Genomic DNA, 16876 nt, shown 5'->3' with positions numbered 1-16876 from the left:
CACGGATACTGGTGCACGCTCATGCCTCACTCTGCACAGCAAACTCTAATGCTGGTTTCCCACACAGCTGGTTTTCGTGCACGGACCCTGGTGCACGCTCATGCCTCACGCTGCACAGCACACTCTAATGCAGGTTTCCCACACGGCTGGTTTTCGCATACGGATTCTGGTGCACTCTCATGCCTCATGCTGTAAAGCACACACTAATGATAGTTTTCATATATGGACCCTGGTGCACGCTCGTGTCTCATGTGGCACAGCACACTCTAATGCTGGTTCTCCATAATACTGTTTTTAAGGCACAGGTCCTTGTGCCCACTTGTGTCTCACGCTGCACAGCACACTTTAATGCTGGTTTGCCACATGGCTGGTTTTCACTCACAGAACCTGGTGCACGCTTATGCCTCATGCTGCACAGCACAATCTAATCTAAAGGTTTTCAAATGAGTTTCTCCTACTGCAGGCAGAACAGGCTTTCCTGCAACATTCAACAACGAAACTTAAGGGGGCCTCCCTGCAAAGCACAATGAGGGCCCACCCCAGCGGCCCGGCCCACCATTTACCACCGTCCACCAATTAGTTATCACTAATCTGCATCTCACATGGGAGTCACGGAGGGCCACGAGAAGGGTCCGCGGGGCTTTTTTATGGGGTCTTTCTGGCTGTACAAATGAGCTGTGCCCCCCACCCGACAGAATGTGCATGGCATGTGAAATGTCACCCTCTTACAAACAGATGTTAAAAAAATAAAAATAAATCTCGCTCCTTAAACACAGAGTGTCTTGTGTGTGAGTGTACGTCAAAATAAGTGCACGGAGGTTTGTTTACATGATCCTCGGCAGACGTGATCATAATGAATGATTACGGGTGTCTGGCCATGCAGGTTATACGGCGAACATACAGGATCCTTATCAGTTAATTCGGACACTAATCATTGCTTCTCATGTTTAAACCGCTCTATCTGCGCTCTTAATCCCAGCGCGAACATTACAGAGTAACCGCGTTATCTTGGCATTGTTTCACTCAGCACGCACCACACGTATTGTTTTACAAGGTTATCCAGCATGCACGCTCCCATGGTGCATATGTAGGACCCCTGAAGGGTTGTGTTGGGTTGGGGTTCTACACAGTGTAAGAGGGCAGCTGCAGGTGCCCATGTGCCCTAGGAAGCACCTGATGCAACACAAGTACTGTAAATGCAGCAGTGAAAACTGCTCTAAGTACCACCGCTGCAAGTGCAGGTTGCCCCAAGCTTACCGATGAAGTGTGCTGCAAAGTACTGACTGGTAGGGCATCTTATGCTACAAGTTGTGTAAGTGCCTGGAGCAGCGCCCTTGTGCCCACTCTAGCAAGCACAGTCAAGTACTCATGCTGCAGGTTGGTGTGAGCGCTCTTCCTGCAAGAACCCTGACACTTAACGAAACAGGGGAGGTTGCTGTGAGTGCTCGAGGCAGGCATTCTTTGGGGTTTTGGGGGCGCTCCTTGGTAATTTTAGGGCACACACCCCTCACTGTGCAAGACATAGAGGAAGTGCAGCTGCTGAAAATGACTGAGGCATGAGACTATTGCTGCAAAATTGCCAATAATGCAGTTTGCCTTTGTGGTAAGTTGTGGAACTGTAAGCCCCTCTGGTCCTTGCAGTGTAGTTTGCCTTAATTGCTGCATCTGCACCCCGCGAAGGCTACTACTTTATCCTCTCCACCCTTCGGTGCCACCACAGTGCCCAGACACCATAATGCCATCACTGTGTTTCAACTAAGTGCCTACTGCAGTAAGTGCCATTGCGAACATGGTGTCGGTGCATCTGCCCGCACATGTACCAGGAGTAGATTCCCGTAAATTCTGACTGCGTAAACCCCGCGACCCCCGGCACCAGAGTGTGAGATATCCAGGGGAGCGAGAAGTGCCGACTGTAATAAGTGACCCAGCATTACGGCTGCCCCAAGCGCCATGAGGTGAAGGAGCTGCAGAATGCGTAAAGTTCCACGAGTGCAAGGTGCGGTAAGTGCTCCGACGCTGTCACTGTCCCCGGGTGTGTAAGGTGGGTGTTGCTTTACGTGCACCTTGTGCACGTGCTCCGATACTGTATTTATCCCAGAGGGGCTGCAGCCTGCAAGATGATGTAAATGCCCTAGGAGCAGGGCAAGTTAAGCACCCAACACAAGGTTCTGCAACTGCTCCGATACAATATTTGCCCTGGGGACATTAAATGACGGGGTTTCATGTTGACATAAATGTCCCTGGTGCAGAGCGAAGCAAGTGCTCAGTAAAGGATCTTCAAGTGCTCCAGTGCTTTATTTAACCCCCAAGGTGAGGTGGGGTCAGGGCATAAGTTCAAGGGGATGCAGTTGGATGTACATGGCTCTTGTACATTTTGCCGATACGTCCCCTTGGCGCTGTCATACTAGCTCCTATGTTCTAGCTCCTATGTTGTAACTGTCCCAGTGTGAGGGGCGTAACTAGTGAATGCCAAGGAACAGATACAAGCTGAATTACAATAAATATGCCTAGTGCCGTAAGTGCCCCAAGATGCAAGATGAGACAAATTCCTCCATCCAGAATTCCTGCTGTATGTGTAAGTGTCATAGATGCAGGCAAAAGCGCCCTCACATCTGCAGTGTAAATATGCCTCGGAACCCCTCTCCCTCACTCACCAGTGGGGGCAAGTTGTCCGTGCAGCTGGCTCCCCATGCCTCCACTCTGTGCGGTTTGCAGCGCCCGCTCTGTCTCTGCACAAGCTCCGAGCAGTGCTCAGCAAATCAACAGACCGTGACGTCAGCACCTCGAGCCCATGGAGCCGAGGACGGTGGAGCGCGCACCGCGAGATAAATCAGAAGGCTTCTACAGGACAGTACACCGGGGTCAGTACTTTTCCAGCACAGTCACCCTAAGATTGAGCATTACACCCTATTTCTGTGCTTTACTGGCAGGTAACATTTTTAGCCCTGCAGTCGTGGGTCCGTGCATTTCCGGTCCGCACGTACTTTACACTGACTGCGCATGGCAATTCAGTCAGCCCAGCCCTGGCCCCTGCCCTTGCCCACCTGATGCCCCACCCTGAGGCTGAAGACCACACAGCTGTGCCGTGCGCAGGCTCAGCATGCAGATCTTCCGTAAAATGCATATGGTGTGGTATTTAAGTGACATATTGCCTCACGCTACAAGACATAGAACTAGCCGCCAGGCGCAGTGTTATACTAAGTACATTTGGCTAAAAAGGGTTTCTGCTGTGAGTGGCACACAGGGGGCTTTGGGGTAACTCGGAGCGTCTTGCGCGGAATCGATATCAAAAGATTTCGGAAACATAATATTTGTTGCCGGGGCTCCTGGTGCATGCACCTTGTAATATATGAGCAAGCATTGAGCGACAAGTCTACTTTAACACTAGGTCCCAGAGTTCAGACGGACCCTGTCTCATAGCTGCCGAAGTTTCAGATTGCTATGTGTGACATTTGCATAATTTCAGTGTAATTATGAGGGACATTTCAAGGACTATGAGTGACACTTTCTACCAAGCAAAATCAAGCAATGTAGAAGAGGGAAACATAAAAATATCAGAAATTACACCCATTTGAGCAATGTGAAACTCTAAAGAGATCTTAAAATGGCTGCAAAGCACCAGAAATTGAAGGGAACTAACCTAGTGCCCTTTTAAACTGATCGGACAGTGACCACAGACACTCTGCATCAGGCAAGGCTCAGGAGAGTGAGGCTAGGGCATATGTAGATTACAGCCAGCCAGGGCGCTGTTGTGTGTAAAACAGTATGTCCCCTTATGAAAGCATCCAAACATATGGCAGATGCAGACAGACTAAAAGAGAACTGGTTAAAGTTTGACACAGGTAACAAAAGGGGTGTGCAGGTTCACATCATCAGATGATCTGTGTTGTGCGTGCACTGTGGACAGTAGGTACATCGATGCCAGTCATACTCAAAGTTAGTCTGGAGATTCAGAGGGGCAGTCCAGAGTCGCTGCCATAAATCACATCAATCACCACAATATAGAAATGTTGATCAGTAGAAAAGATGTCATTGCAGATGAGAAAGATCACAGAGTTTATCACCTGTCACAATATGTCCATTAAATAGCTGAAAAGAGATATGTGCCTTCAGTGTATGGGATAATGCTCTGATTGTAACATAGGTCCATTTACATGCGATGCAATAAAATATAGCGTGCACTGTTTTAAATAGTTTTTGCGTATGTATTTAACAACAATGACTTTTCAAATTATGTTGCTCAACGACACTAATGCAAGTTACTATTTTCAGTGTGACAGTGCCTCAGGATTGTGAATGGAGAAGCAGAGGAGCTAATTAAATATAAAACAGATCTTGCTTTAAATTAATTTAGGAAACAGTCACTGTACGGGACCTATATTCGAGAAAATTACCAACCTTTCCCTCACAAAACTCCATGTTAGCACATCTCAGTATGTACTTTCCCAATATCAATGAAAAAGTTCCTCTTACCGTCATGGGTCAAGTGCCTGCTGACGAGACCCTGGACACTTTTTGGCAGCAGGTTGGTTGCCGGACTCCCATAACGGTTTTAACCCTCTTATCCAATTCTTGACTTCCACATTTGGCGCTCCATAATGGAGGGCAGCGACCGTGGTCTGCAAGGCTGATTTGCAGACAGACTCAGGCCTTGAGTCACCGCAGGCCGTAGCAATTTCAGTTTGCCGCCTGGCCCCAGTCCGCCTCCAGTGATAGTCATCCAGGCCACTCAGCTGTCCTGACTCCTGCGGGGATGTCCTGTGACAGACTGAATTCTCTCAGCTCCCAATTGCGGTTATATAGGAAATGACACAGGGAAGGGCAGGTAATAACAGCTGATAGCAGGGGGTGGCCAGGGCCGGTGCGAGCTGCAGCAGGCAGCACTGAGAGCACCGCGGCCTGCGCCATGACTATTTGCAGCGCTTCTCCGCAGCACTGCCTCATACTAGCCAGCCGCCCTAAGCAGTTCTGCCAAGTATCACGCATCAGGTGTGACGCTCACTCATTTCAGTGTGGTGTTCCGCATCACCGCTCCGAAATGCATTGTCACGCCTTTCATAGCTGCCAAGGTTTCAGATTGCTTATGTGACATTTTCATAATTTCAGTGTAATTATGAGTGACATTCAACGACTGAGTGACACATTCTTGCAAGCAAAATAAAGTATTGAAGACGAGGGAAACATAAATATCAGAAATGACACCCATTTGAGCAACAAGAAACTCTAAGAAAATCTTAAAACTACTGCAAAGCACCAAAAATGGAAGGGCACCAACTTCATTGGAGGGCCCATAGTGGTAAATGAATGCAAAATTGGCAGTAAGATTTAACTGGTTTAATATTAATGTAAAAGTTCATGAAGAAGTGCACCACAGCTACAGACTCCGGACCGCTGCACACTGCCATTGCAGGGATAGCCTTGCAGCTGAGGAGTGACTCACACACTACAGCTCTCGACACCTCTCAGGCCACCTATGCTCTCTGTAGGTCTTGCGGGGCTGCTTGATGGTGATGGCGCTGTCTACTGACAGGCAGCCTTTCTGTTGTAGTCTCTCTCCCATGGGTCATGTTATGGATGCAATCGGGCCCTCTTATCAAGACTGTGACAAACGTACATGACGGGAGGCCTTCACAGGGTGAAGTTCAGATCCATCTGGCCTGCTGATTATGTCCAGATGGGCTGAAGGGGGCAGCTGCAATTAGGTAAAACATCCTTTGCCGAACCCACCAACACATACTTATCACAGCACACCAACGTAAGTGTCATGCACAGCGCCCACACGAGGTCAAAGGAAAAATGTAAACTTAGAAGTTTTCATGTAAATTCACCCACTGGTGGTAGTGAAAAGTGAAAATATGCCAAAACACGCTGCAGGACTATTGATTGCACAAGCCCAATAACACGTGATCATTACGCAGCACTCCCTAGGCTAATGTTAACCCAAAGTCACCAGTCAATTGTACAGAAAGTCACAAATAGAGATTGTTTCCTAGCGACACAACCAAAAACTTTGCAAGGAAAATAGTAAATCTTGAAGCAGTCAGATGTCTGGCTTACCTGACTGGAAAGCGGGTTGCAAACTACTGTCCGTGCGCCGTTAGCACATGGTTTAGGCCAGTGAAGGTGTAACTGGCAGACAGTCCCTCACATACAATCCCACTGCCGTTTCTAGATCTTTCCTCAGGGTCCGACGGTGCTACGTGTCTCTGCGCTGCCACCTGCACCCTCCAGGGCCTCCCGGGGACTGCGTCTCTGACGCCTCGGGATTTCTGTAGTCAGACTCCTGACAACAGCTAGCTTCTGGTAGTGAATGGGCTTTGGTTTGGCGAGAAGGGCAGCAACTGTCACGATCCATAGCCGACTGCTATATCAGGATGTACATGCGGCCTGAGACTCTGTCCCAAACACTGTGACTACGGGAGCGGGCAGCGGCTTAGGGTGAACCTCAAACTGCTGTACTGCTGGCTGACGCTGACGGAGAAGGAAGAGGAGGTTAACAATGCAATATGGTTCAGCAAGGAACTGTAATTGGGACAGTTCTTGGCTGTAACTCACTCCTTTGTGATTCTTAATGTAATCACACAGGAACCCGGATAATGCATGTCTGAAACAACGACGGCTCAACGCAGTGCAAGCAGGCGCAGGAGCTTGCAGGCGGCGCTCTTCTGTTTGAAACTATTGAGTCCCCCGCTGCTTCTCACCTACCTCAATTCCTATCTTCTTACTTCAGGATGTAACGAGGCACTAACGGTCACATCCTGATTTAATCCTGGGCCCCCATGGTGTGCCATAGCAACCACTGCTGAGGGCAGGTGGTCCTGCCCCCGTCTTGATTGGAGCAGTGTGAAAGTCAGTCTTGTGCGTGTCTGTAAAGCTGCGCGGAGCCGCGGCGGGCGCAGGAAATATGCTTACGCCCCTGAGCCAGGGCACAGGCACAACAGGCTAGCTCCCGGGCAGATTTGGTACATTGTAGCACTCAACCGCTCCAGAGCTGAGAGCACACATTTAACTAGTATTAACTTACTGAGCCCAGCTGCGGCTGGCAGCACGTCTGCGGGGAGCAGCAGAGCCGGCGCCGCGCCCTGGCACCCTGCGTAGCCAGAGTTTCAGAGTGGCATAAAGGGAAGGCTCGCAAAACAAACTCCCCATGCAGGCCGTGATCCAAAAGCAGGATATGACGTCCCCATCAATGACGTCAGGCAGATAGAGGTTGCGCCGCGGGGATTGAAAAGCACAATAATGCAGTTGGGTGAGCCTTCCAGCAGACTGCTGCAAGCCCCAAGCTTGCTGGAGCAGCACGCTCAAGCCACGGGCGGCGCCGCATCTGTGAGTGTAAGAGTAGTGTACAGTGCGCTTAGGGGGCCCCTGGAGCTCGGGGTCCCCCCCGCACCGCGGGGGCTGCGGGAGCCTTTGTTACGCCACTGTATATATGTGTTATAGAGGAAAGTCGGTGTATGTGGTGTGTAGTGGAATTATGTGGTTACCATCCAGGTAATGTGAGCATTTAAGAAGTAGAGGTGCAGTTAGGATGCATGGGTTGGTGGAATGATAGCTATTTGTATGAATGCTTGAATGGATGGATGGCTGTACATGCATGGATGTCTGGGTGATCAGTTGAATGAAAAGATGGTAGGTGATGCATGGGTAGGAAAGTTACAGATGGTTGGTATGGAAAGAAAAAGATGGACACATAGGGAAAATATTTATAAAAAGGAAAGTTTTGTACTTTATTGGACCTTTGGTCAAGACTGGATGATATATCAGGCTACCTAGTGGCCCAGATCTCAATAAACATAAAATCCCATTTACAATTCAGAAGTTGGTGGTGGTTTTGTGCCCTCACCCCAAAACTAAGCTTCATTGTCAGCTGCTTGGATGCCTGCCTAATCTGCAGTCTTCCAACACAGTATTACACTTGGACGCTGGTTTAACCCATTCAAATCTTAAATGCTGTCTTCCATCAAACCTTACAAGAGACAGTTACTAATTATGACTGATGAAGGAAAAGTCTGATGACTGGTCCCATTTATAGCACTTGCATGTGGTGTTCCGCACGTTGCAAGGACACGGTGACAATGCCTTGTTGATGAACACAATTATGCCACTCTGTGGCATTGAGACTGCCAAATATAGGCCTATTTGGAAACTCTCTGGTGCATGACATGCACACAAATGGCATGCTACATGTTTCCGGAGCCTTGCAACTTGTAACCGTGTGAGGGCAAGGAAGGGATGGCATGACTGGCACAGCAGGGGCAGCATTACCGTCTTTTTGTTCTGAGGACTGCAACATTTCCGAGTGAGCCTTCACAGCAGCAGCTTCCCAGTATCTCTGTTGCTTACTTGATTGGAAGACCAAACAGAAGACATCATATTCTTTGGCCGTATTACAGATGACTGCGCCAGCGCTAATTGTCACTGTGCGCAAGGATTGAGGAGGAGTGGGCGAGCCCTGGAGTGCAGCTGCAGCAGTGAACTTGAGTGTGGGGAGAGCCGCAGTGCCAGCTGACAGGAACCACCTGAGGACAGGAGCCTTCAGAGGGGCCGAGGGTTCAGCCAAAGAAACGCGCTTGGCAAAGCCTGAGAAGGTCTGGTTGCTGCTCGAGGGGACTCCATTGCCCATAATCCCGCACTCCCAGGAGGGAGGAGAGAACATCGCCTACGCGCTTAAAAAGCGCAGGAGAACACCGCAGCGCGGGACGCGCTTGACAAAGCCTGAGAAGGTCTGGTTGCTGCTCGAGAGGACTCCATTGCCCATAATCCCGCACTCCCAGGAGGGAGGAGAGAACATCGCCTACGCGCTTAAAAAACGCAGGAGAACACCGCAGCGCAGGACGCGCGCGGGCCGCGCCCGGGCGATGCCCGGGCCAAGGGCGGGCCCGTCCTTGCCAGTCAGAGCCCGGAGGAGACTGGACTGGGCCACATCTCTTACATTTGAAGACAGGCTGAGGCCATCTCATAGGTGAGCACAGCCCATTCCCATATACTAACATTATTAATTGCGCTATTCCCCCTAGCACCATTGTTGTTGGCTGTTTCTGAAACCATGGGGAGGCGCACTAATGCACCGGTAATGAAATCTACCACTACATGCATTGAAAATATGCTGGAGATGGCTGTTAGTATTGTGAGCAATGAAATTGAGCTCACTGAGAGGCGTTTGTCTCTTGGCTTAGGGCAATCTGCACCACTCTCTGGACTCATCGCTGAAACAACTGATTTGACTGTAAACAATCCTGACGTCCCCATTTTGGCTTGTGAAGAGGTTCATGATGTTATTACACTTGATCCATCTGTATTAAACTCCGAAATAAGCAACACTCTCACCTTAGGGGCAAAACGCAAAAGGAAAGTAGGGAAGACAGCGAGTGTGAAGAGAAAACAACTCACTCGCCCATGTTCCACACGCTCGACCTTAAATTCGTGGATTCATTCAACAACAAATCAATCATCTGTTGAAGCTCCACTGGTTGAATTGCTCTCTCACATGATTGGAACTCAAACTGATAACGACTTTTTATTTCCCTTTATTGATAACGACAAAAGTAGAGTAATTGACACTAGCTATCTAATTACCGTTATCACCGATCATATTAAGCCTGTTCTTGACAATTTTCTCTCCTCATTGCAAGATCGTATTCTTAATTCTCTGACTGTTCAACAAACACACTCTGTATTGCAGCCTGTGAATGTTGTGCCCCAAGTTGTTGCTAAGACACCCAATTCTATCATTGCTAGTAGGCAAATTATAAATATCCCTATTAATAGTATACCTACCTCCCATCAAAACATTAATGCGCAACATAATTCCACTCAGGGAATTAGTGATTGTGTGACTTGTAACAAGAATCGCACATGTTTTGATACGAGGGGAACTAGGGACGTAAATAGGCCTCTGGACCACATTACCGAAATTTATGATGGTAATTTGATAAATAATACGACATCCGCCACCAACATACCCACAAACATATCCAATAATGATAGCTTGGCTAAGACCCAAGAAGAAGCTGATATCAACTCAAGGTCCACAAACCATATTGAGGGTAACAATGAGGTGTTAAATTTACCCCCTGAGGCGTGCCCATATGTCGTAATCCTAGCAGGTGTTCCCCCTTAAGAAAAGATCAGACAGAGTCTTGGGAGCAACTACGCTGCAAGTGCGTTGATTGGCTCACCAAACATAGGAGATTTAGACCTTCACTGATTGAGAACATCATTATGGTACGACGAGTGGGTTGGCTGGGTACATCCCCCAAAGTCATCAAGGGGGATTGTATAATTATTAATTTCCGGAGACAATCGGTGGTAAAAACTATTTTAATACCACAGATGGAACAGAATGGCTATAATACCAGTATATGGGCCTTACCCCTAGGCTATTTTTATAAACCCACATTTGAGACACCGTCCTGTAACATGTACAATCATATCCCAACATTCAATAGATTCACTTCGCTGTCTGGTTTGGATTGTCAAGATTGACTGCCCACCCAGGTAACGAATGAAGTAAGAACTGACGTAATAATTTTAGCACCAATCCAAAGAAGCCCTCAGGCTTTTAAACCGGACACACCAACCACAAGGAAAGACGATCAGACACTTAAAATATTGAGTTGGAATGTAGCCGGTTTGGCATCTAAGCTAAATTTACCGGATTGGAAAGAATTGATTAATCATCAGGACATTGTCATGTTCCAAGAGACTTGGGCAACTCAGGAGTTGTATATGGAGGGCTTTGAATGTTTTAATATCTTGTCCCCCATTCTTATATCAGGTAGACCTGCTGGAGGTCTCTCAATTTGGATAAACATTAAGGCAGGTGGCCGTTCTAGAATTATGCCTACAAACAGTGATAAATTCCAAGTAATTCTTTATACTCGGGGGGGATTCAATTTACCTGACTAATTTTTATAATGATGATTTTAAAACTGTGCCCAATATGAACTTTTCCTTGTTGTTTAATTTTATCTTAAAATTACAATTAGCTAATTGTGGTGCCAAAATTAAGGGTATATGTTTAGGTGGTGACTTTAATGTCAAAATCCAAAGGGATATTTATTCTGCCGTTCGACCCGTCACCCAAGTATTACTGAGCAAAAGAGGGGAACAATTAGTGAATCTTTTAAGTTCGCATAACTTTTTGAATGTTATGCAGATTGCAGCTGCTCCTCTTTCTGACGGTTGCATAATCCCAACATATAGAAGCCGAGGCTCTACCTCCACCATTGATTATATTTTTGTAACCGCCTCCCTAGAAAGTCATGTATTAAGGGCTGAGGTAATCCCAACAATACAAGGTGATCATAACCCTATTAGTACCACTCTAGTTTTTTCACGCCGCCAAGTGTACGATTGTACGCCTGGTGCACGCGACTTGGCGGTATCCAATGATAAACTTAGAATTGTTTGGCGTAACATTGATAATAATGTTCTATTTGAAAAAATTATAAAATCTCATTTAAACCTGGTCAACACCTGTTTGACGTTTGGCCTATGTGACACTAAGGGAGTTGACGCCTTCTCAGGGTAATGCTCCGGCATTAAAAAAATATTGTCTAAACCGATTAGGGTGTTGAATCCCGATCCTGGTTGGTTTAACGCGGATTGCTCTGCGGCTAATAGAGCGCTAAGAAAGGCTCTTGCAAGCAAACCCAGAGTAACCTCTCTTGTATCATCACTCAGGGGAAGTTACAAAAAAGCTATTACATGTAGGAAGGATGAGCTTATTAACGATCATTGGGCAAATCTTATGCAGGCAAATGTATTAAAAAACGGTAAGAACTTTTGGAAGGCTGTCAAATATATGAAATCTGTGGGCAATACTTCCTCACCAATTGGCTGTAATATCTCGAGTGAATCTTGGGAGGTTCATTTCAGTAAGATTTACGCCGCTCCGATTTCTAACGAACCAGAAAAAGAATATATATACACTATCGGGATACAGATTGAATTATCTGAGGTTGAAGAAGCTATAATTCAAAGTCTGGGGGCAAAGCCCCCGGTATAAAAAACAGGAATACAATCCCCCCACTAATGTGATATACGTAGGCTATAAGTCCATAAATACAAATATGTCCACAAACCGAAATAGAGGTTAATTTATAGAAGAGATTATTTATCTTTCATTTTTCATTTATTTTGTAAAAGCGATATCATAGATAATGAGATCAATTCATTCAATACATATAAAAAGCTAGACATGCTGAATACCAGCAGATCATAAGGCAAGACATAATCAAATACCCAACATTAGACATGGTTACAATACAATACATAAATCAACTTCATACATATAGGAAACACAGAATGAAAACACAACACACTATATTGAATAAGATGCAAAAGAAGGCGCCGACGCGCGTTTCGGAGATCTCGAAATCTGTTTTAAATATGAACTCCTTCATCAGGGCGCAATTGACATAAGCATCTTAGTCACGATATCCAAGGGGTTAATTTAACATTTCAATATGTCGGGCTTCAAGCATGTACGCTCATAGTCGGTTTCAAAGGAGAGGAATATCTACAAAATAAATGAAAAATGAAAGATAAATAATCTCTTCTATAAATTAACCTCTATTTCGGTTTGTGGACATATTTGTATTTATGGACTTATAGCCTAAGTATATCACATTAGTGGGGGGATTGTATTCCTGTTTTTTATACTTATTACTCCCTGACTTCATTCCCCCCGTACTTTCTAATTCAGGGTCCCTCTAAGTTTTCTACTGGCAAAGCCCCCGGACCAGACGGTCTTCCAATTGATCTCATCAAAAGTAAACCCGATTTTTGGGCACCACTCCTTACCAATGTTTTTAATAATCTTACTAACTCATCTATCCCCGATACATGGTCACTTAGTACTATAGTCCCAATTTTTAAGAAGGGGGACCGATCAAACCCGAGTTGCTATAGGCCAATTTCATTGATCGATAACACCTTAAAAATGTTGGGCAGGGTGATATTTAATAGGATCAACCTATGGGCCGAGGATAATAAGGTCTTGCATCCATCTCAGCTGGGTTTTAGGAGCAAGGTTGGCACAGTGGAACAGTGCCTAATCCTTCACCTGATTGTTAGCAAATACACTATAGCTAAGAAAACACCAATGTACCTGGCATTCATGGACCTCACGTCAGCCTTTGATTTTGTAAATAGATCACGGCTGTGGCAAACTCTTTTAAATCTTGGCCTAGACGACTCATTAGTCTCCTTCTTGGCATATCTGCACAGAGACCTAAAAGCCAGGGTGCGTATAGGTAGGAATGGTGAGATTTCTAAGGCCATTGAAATTGGAAGGGGGGTCAGACAGGGTTGCGTCTTGGCCCCCCTCTTATTCATATTATACATCAACGACTTAACTAAATCTCTACTGTTTTCAACCGAAAATGTCCCAAACAGTAGTGGAAATATGATTCCTGCGTTGCTTTATGCTGATGACGCTGTGTTAATGGGGCGCACCCCCAAAGCTTTACGCGCCCTGGTTCACGGCTTTGTGGAATTTTGGCAACTTTGGACCTATGTACTAATTTTAAGAAATCGTTTTTAATGTCGTGTGGGTCCAAGAAGTATTCTAACTTTTCAATTGCTTTAAATTCTACTTGATTGTTAAGCACCTGCACTTTCCCATATCTTGGGTTGGTATTTGCATCTAATGGTTTATGGAATGACCACATCGTTCACTGTAAAAGGAAATTTACTAATTCTATCAATACAATCCTTAGGCTACCTAAGCCTAAAAACATAGAGGTAGTCCCTCCTATCATTAAAATTTACAGACTACAATGCATACCAACTGTCACATATGGTGCAGAGGTTTGGGGGAATATTATTAGTACACCTATTCAGTGTGAAGAGAACAGGTTCTGTCGTAAAATTCTGGGAGCCCCATTCTTTTCCTCCACATATGCTTGCCATAGCGAGCTCTATCTACCTTATGTAGAAGATTTTATTAAGGCTCGCCCGACATTGTTCTGGCTAAGAATCTGGAAGAACTCGGCTACACAACTGACTAGGGAGATCATTTTGGACTGCTTAAAATGTGACAGAGGGATGGATAAACCATGGTTGGCCGGAGTCCGCAAAAGTTTAAATTTCTTGAATTTGGAACATCTTTTTTCAAATCCTCTAGACCATAGCCCTACCAGCATTAAAACTCTGGAAAAACTACTCTATGCTTCTTATAAAGAAATAAGGCTAGCAACTGAATGCAATAAAACCTCAGTTGCTAGATGTATGCAAATTGAGCATGCAACCCCAGTTATGCCCAAATATCTTTTAAAACCTGTTGACTGCTGGGAAAGGGGCTTATTTTTCAGGCTAAGGACAGACATTATGAAATATCTGCTGTCATTCCCTATTGGTTATTCTGCAAATCTCGATCTTTCCCTCTGTCCATGTAGTAACACCTTAAAACAATCAATGCTACATTTTTTATTTTTCTGTTCTTATTATCTACCACTTACTAAAAAATTCCTGATCCCGTACTTTAAATTACGATGTGTTACTGACTACAAGATAGCTTATGGGCTCATGCTAGCTATTAACAACGATGAATTATGTTTTCGAGTTGGATCCTCTTTAAAAATGGCGGTACGTATCCGCAATACCATGTATCCAGATTAATTTTTTATCATCTGATGTTTGTGAAATATTTGTACCTTTTTTCTTGTACTATATCCTTTTAACTGTACTTTTATGGATATGTTGTTTTTATCCGAATAAAGTTCATATTGATTGATTGATTGACTGTGCGCCAGATTGTACGCCCAATGGCATTACAGAGGATCAGTCTGTAAGGCGACGTGATGTTGGTGAAGACTTTGAACTCTGTGTTTATAAGCGTTTGCGTCTGTGTGCATATTGTATTAGCGCACAGACGCAAATGCACATAAGCACAGACATACTCTGGCGCACAGCGATAATTAGCGCTGGCGCACTCATCTGCAGTACGGCACCAGAATGTTTAATATACTGCTTTAGTTGATGGGCTAGGCGAAAGTCCTTATTCTCTCACCAAACACCTGACCCATATATTCACTGAAGCACTACGAAGAAGAAATAAGGCTGCACTGCGCTCTGAAAAAACAATAGTCTAGCCTCACAAATCAGAAGTATAACTATGCCCAAAGCACTCTGCTGAAACATTTTGTATGCCTTGCAATGTTGCAGATAACAGTTTCAGGTGTTCAGCATGTATTGTATTAAAAAGCACTCCTGCCGAACTTGTGATGCTGTACCTGCCCAGACAGCCCACCACCCTGCTCTACCTGAACAAATGGAGCTCCAAGGCCATGCGCGTTGCCTGCTCCAGCTTTTCCAGGCCCAGTTTCACCTGCTGCTGCTGCAGCAGCGTGGACCACATGGTCTCGTTGCTGTCTTCCAGGGCCTCCAACAGCTCAGCCAGCACCGGAGGCAGAAGGAAGGCAAAAACTGGATTATTTTGACCAGCGCAGCACCCTTACTTTGTGACCCTAAGGGCGCCATATTAGTTAAGGTACTTTCAACGCTGAAGATAATCTGTTTAGGATGCGCCATCTTGGTTAATGGATCGTAAACTGCGTAATCTTGGTTGAGGGCTCACAAACCTAATACAGCGGCAGCAACACAAAACAAGTACTAGCGAAAGAAGCGAGACGGCTCTTAGCAGAGGCACTGTCATACAGAGGGCACACTTCATGCATTTAAGTTCACAGCATCCAGGCGAGCCACCACTATTTTATTCTCACCACTGACTGATGAGAGAAATGGGGGGATGTGGGCTGGTAATGAGAGAAATGCAGGGGTGGGCGGCTGTACATATGAGCTGGGCTTTACATTTGTTGCACAGTGATAAAGCATGGAATGCCGCGCTGCAACAATAATAAAAAATTGTTCTCCCCAACAACAGATGAAGAATGCAAGTGGAAAGAAACTGTATTTAGGTGGTGCTCCTCTGCGAAAAACTGAAGTGAGGTATCACTGCATGAACCACTTAGGAGGCAACAAAGAAGAGCGACACTGAACTGAACCAATGTTAAGCAGGAGGCAGGAGCAAACTCCTTTATCAATATAACAGGTCTTCCAGACAGCTCATGTGCGTTCCCTAGGCTCAACCTAAAAAGCAATACAACTATGTATTTTTTTTTCCTTTTGACATTTACACCTACAACAAGAAGCACACAAAGCAGTCCTTTAAAAATATGTATCCCTTCTATGATTGCAAGAAATTGGATTAATATTTGGGGTGGACAACTATACATCTCAAGAAATATTCACAACTCGAGACAGCGTGGACCTTCAAAGTCACTAATTAACCTAGGCTCCACCCGCTGATAGGAATGGTGTAGATAAACCAGGCTTAATTTATGGCAATGTGTGACTTATTTATCCACTGTCAGAACCGTAATAAAGTAAAAAACACCAAGCAATAAAAATGGCAAACCGAATGATAAAAATAGAGTAAAATTTAATAAGCCAAATGACACCAAAACAAGACTGATCCATTAAGGGATACATCAGATATGCATTTTAAAGATCAAAGTGATAATAGCACTGAAAAGGATTACACACCATTGATAGTCAATGGCCACAGTAGAGCTTTTCCTTGGGACTCAGTCTCTGAAATTGAAGTCAAAATCCTTCAGTGGGTCAAGCCCCCAGGCTGTATCCGACGGTGAGTTCCATGAGGCCCTTATCAATCAGGGCCCACTGATTTGCTGCTGCGGCGAAGCTCCATGTGGGAGAAACCACTTTCTTCAAACCAGCATGGCTATGCCGTGGGTGGATAGAATGGGTTTGTGTGTTCCGGTCCTCTTGAGAACTGGAAATCTAAAACCTTGTAGGTACCAACTTTTCAGAGGTGGTATGACAAGTGCAGTTAGACACAGCTCAGGTT

At 45.5% G+C, this 16876-nt stretch overlaps 1 protein-coding gene and 1 pseudogene across 7 annotated transcripts in view; both read left to right on the top strand.

Annotated features, from left to right (window-relative positions):
• LOC146870167 (uncharacterized) overlaps positions 1–16876 on the top strand; it is a 740305-nt gene that overhangs the window by 278303 nt on the left and 445126 nt on the right. The window lies entirely within an intron of this gene.
• Positions 3214–3395, top strand: LOC146870168 (U11 spliceosomal RNA; annotated as a pseudogene).

The sequence above is a fragment of the Triturus cristatus genome, chromosome 1_1 (genome assembly GCF_964204655.1).
Source record: "Triturus cristatus chromosome 1_1, aTriCri1.1, whole genome shotgun sequence".
Lineage (NCBI taxonomy): Eukaryota > Metazoa > Chordata > Amphibia > Caudata > Salamandridae > Triturus > Triturus cristatus.
Note: the sequence above shows the minus strand (reverse complement) of the source record. Positions and strands in the feature narration are given on the sequence as shown.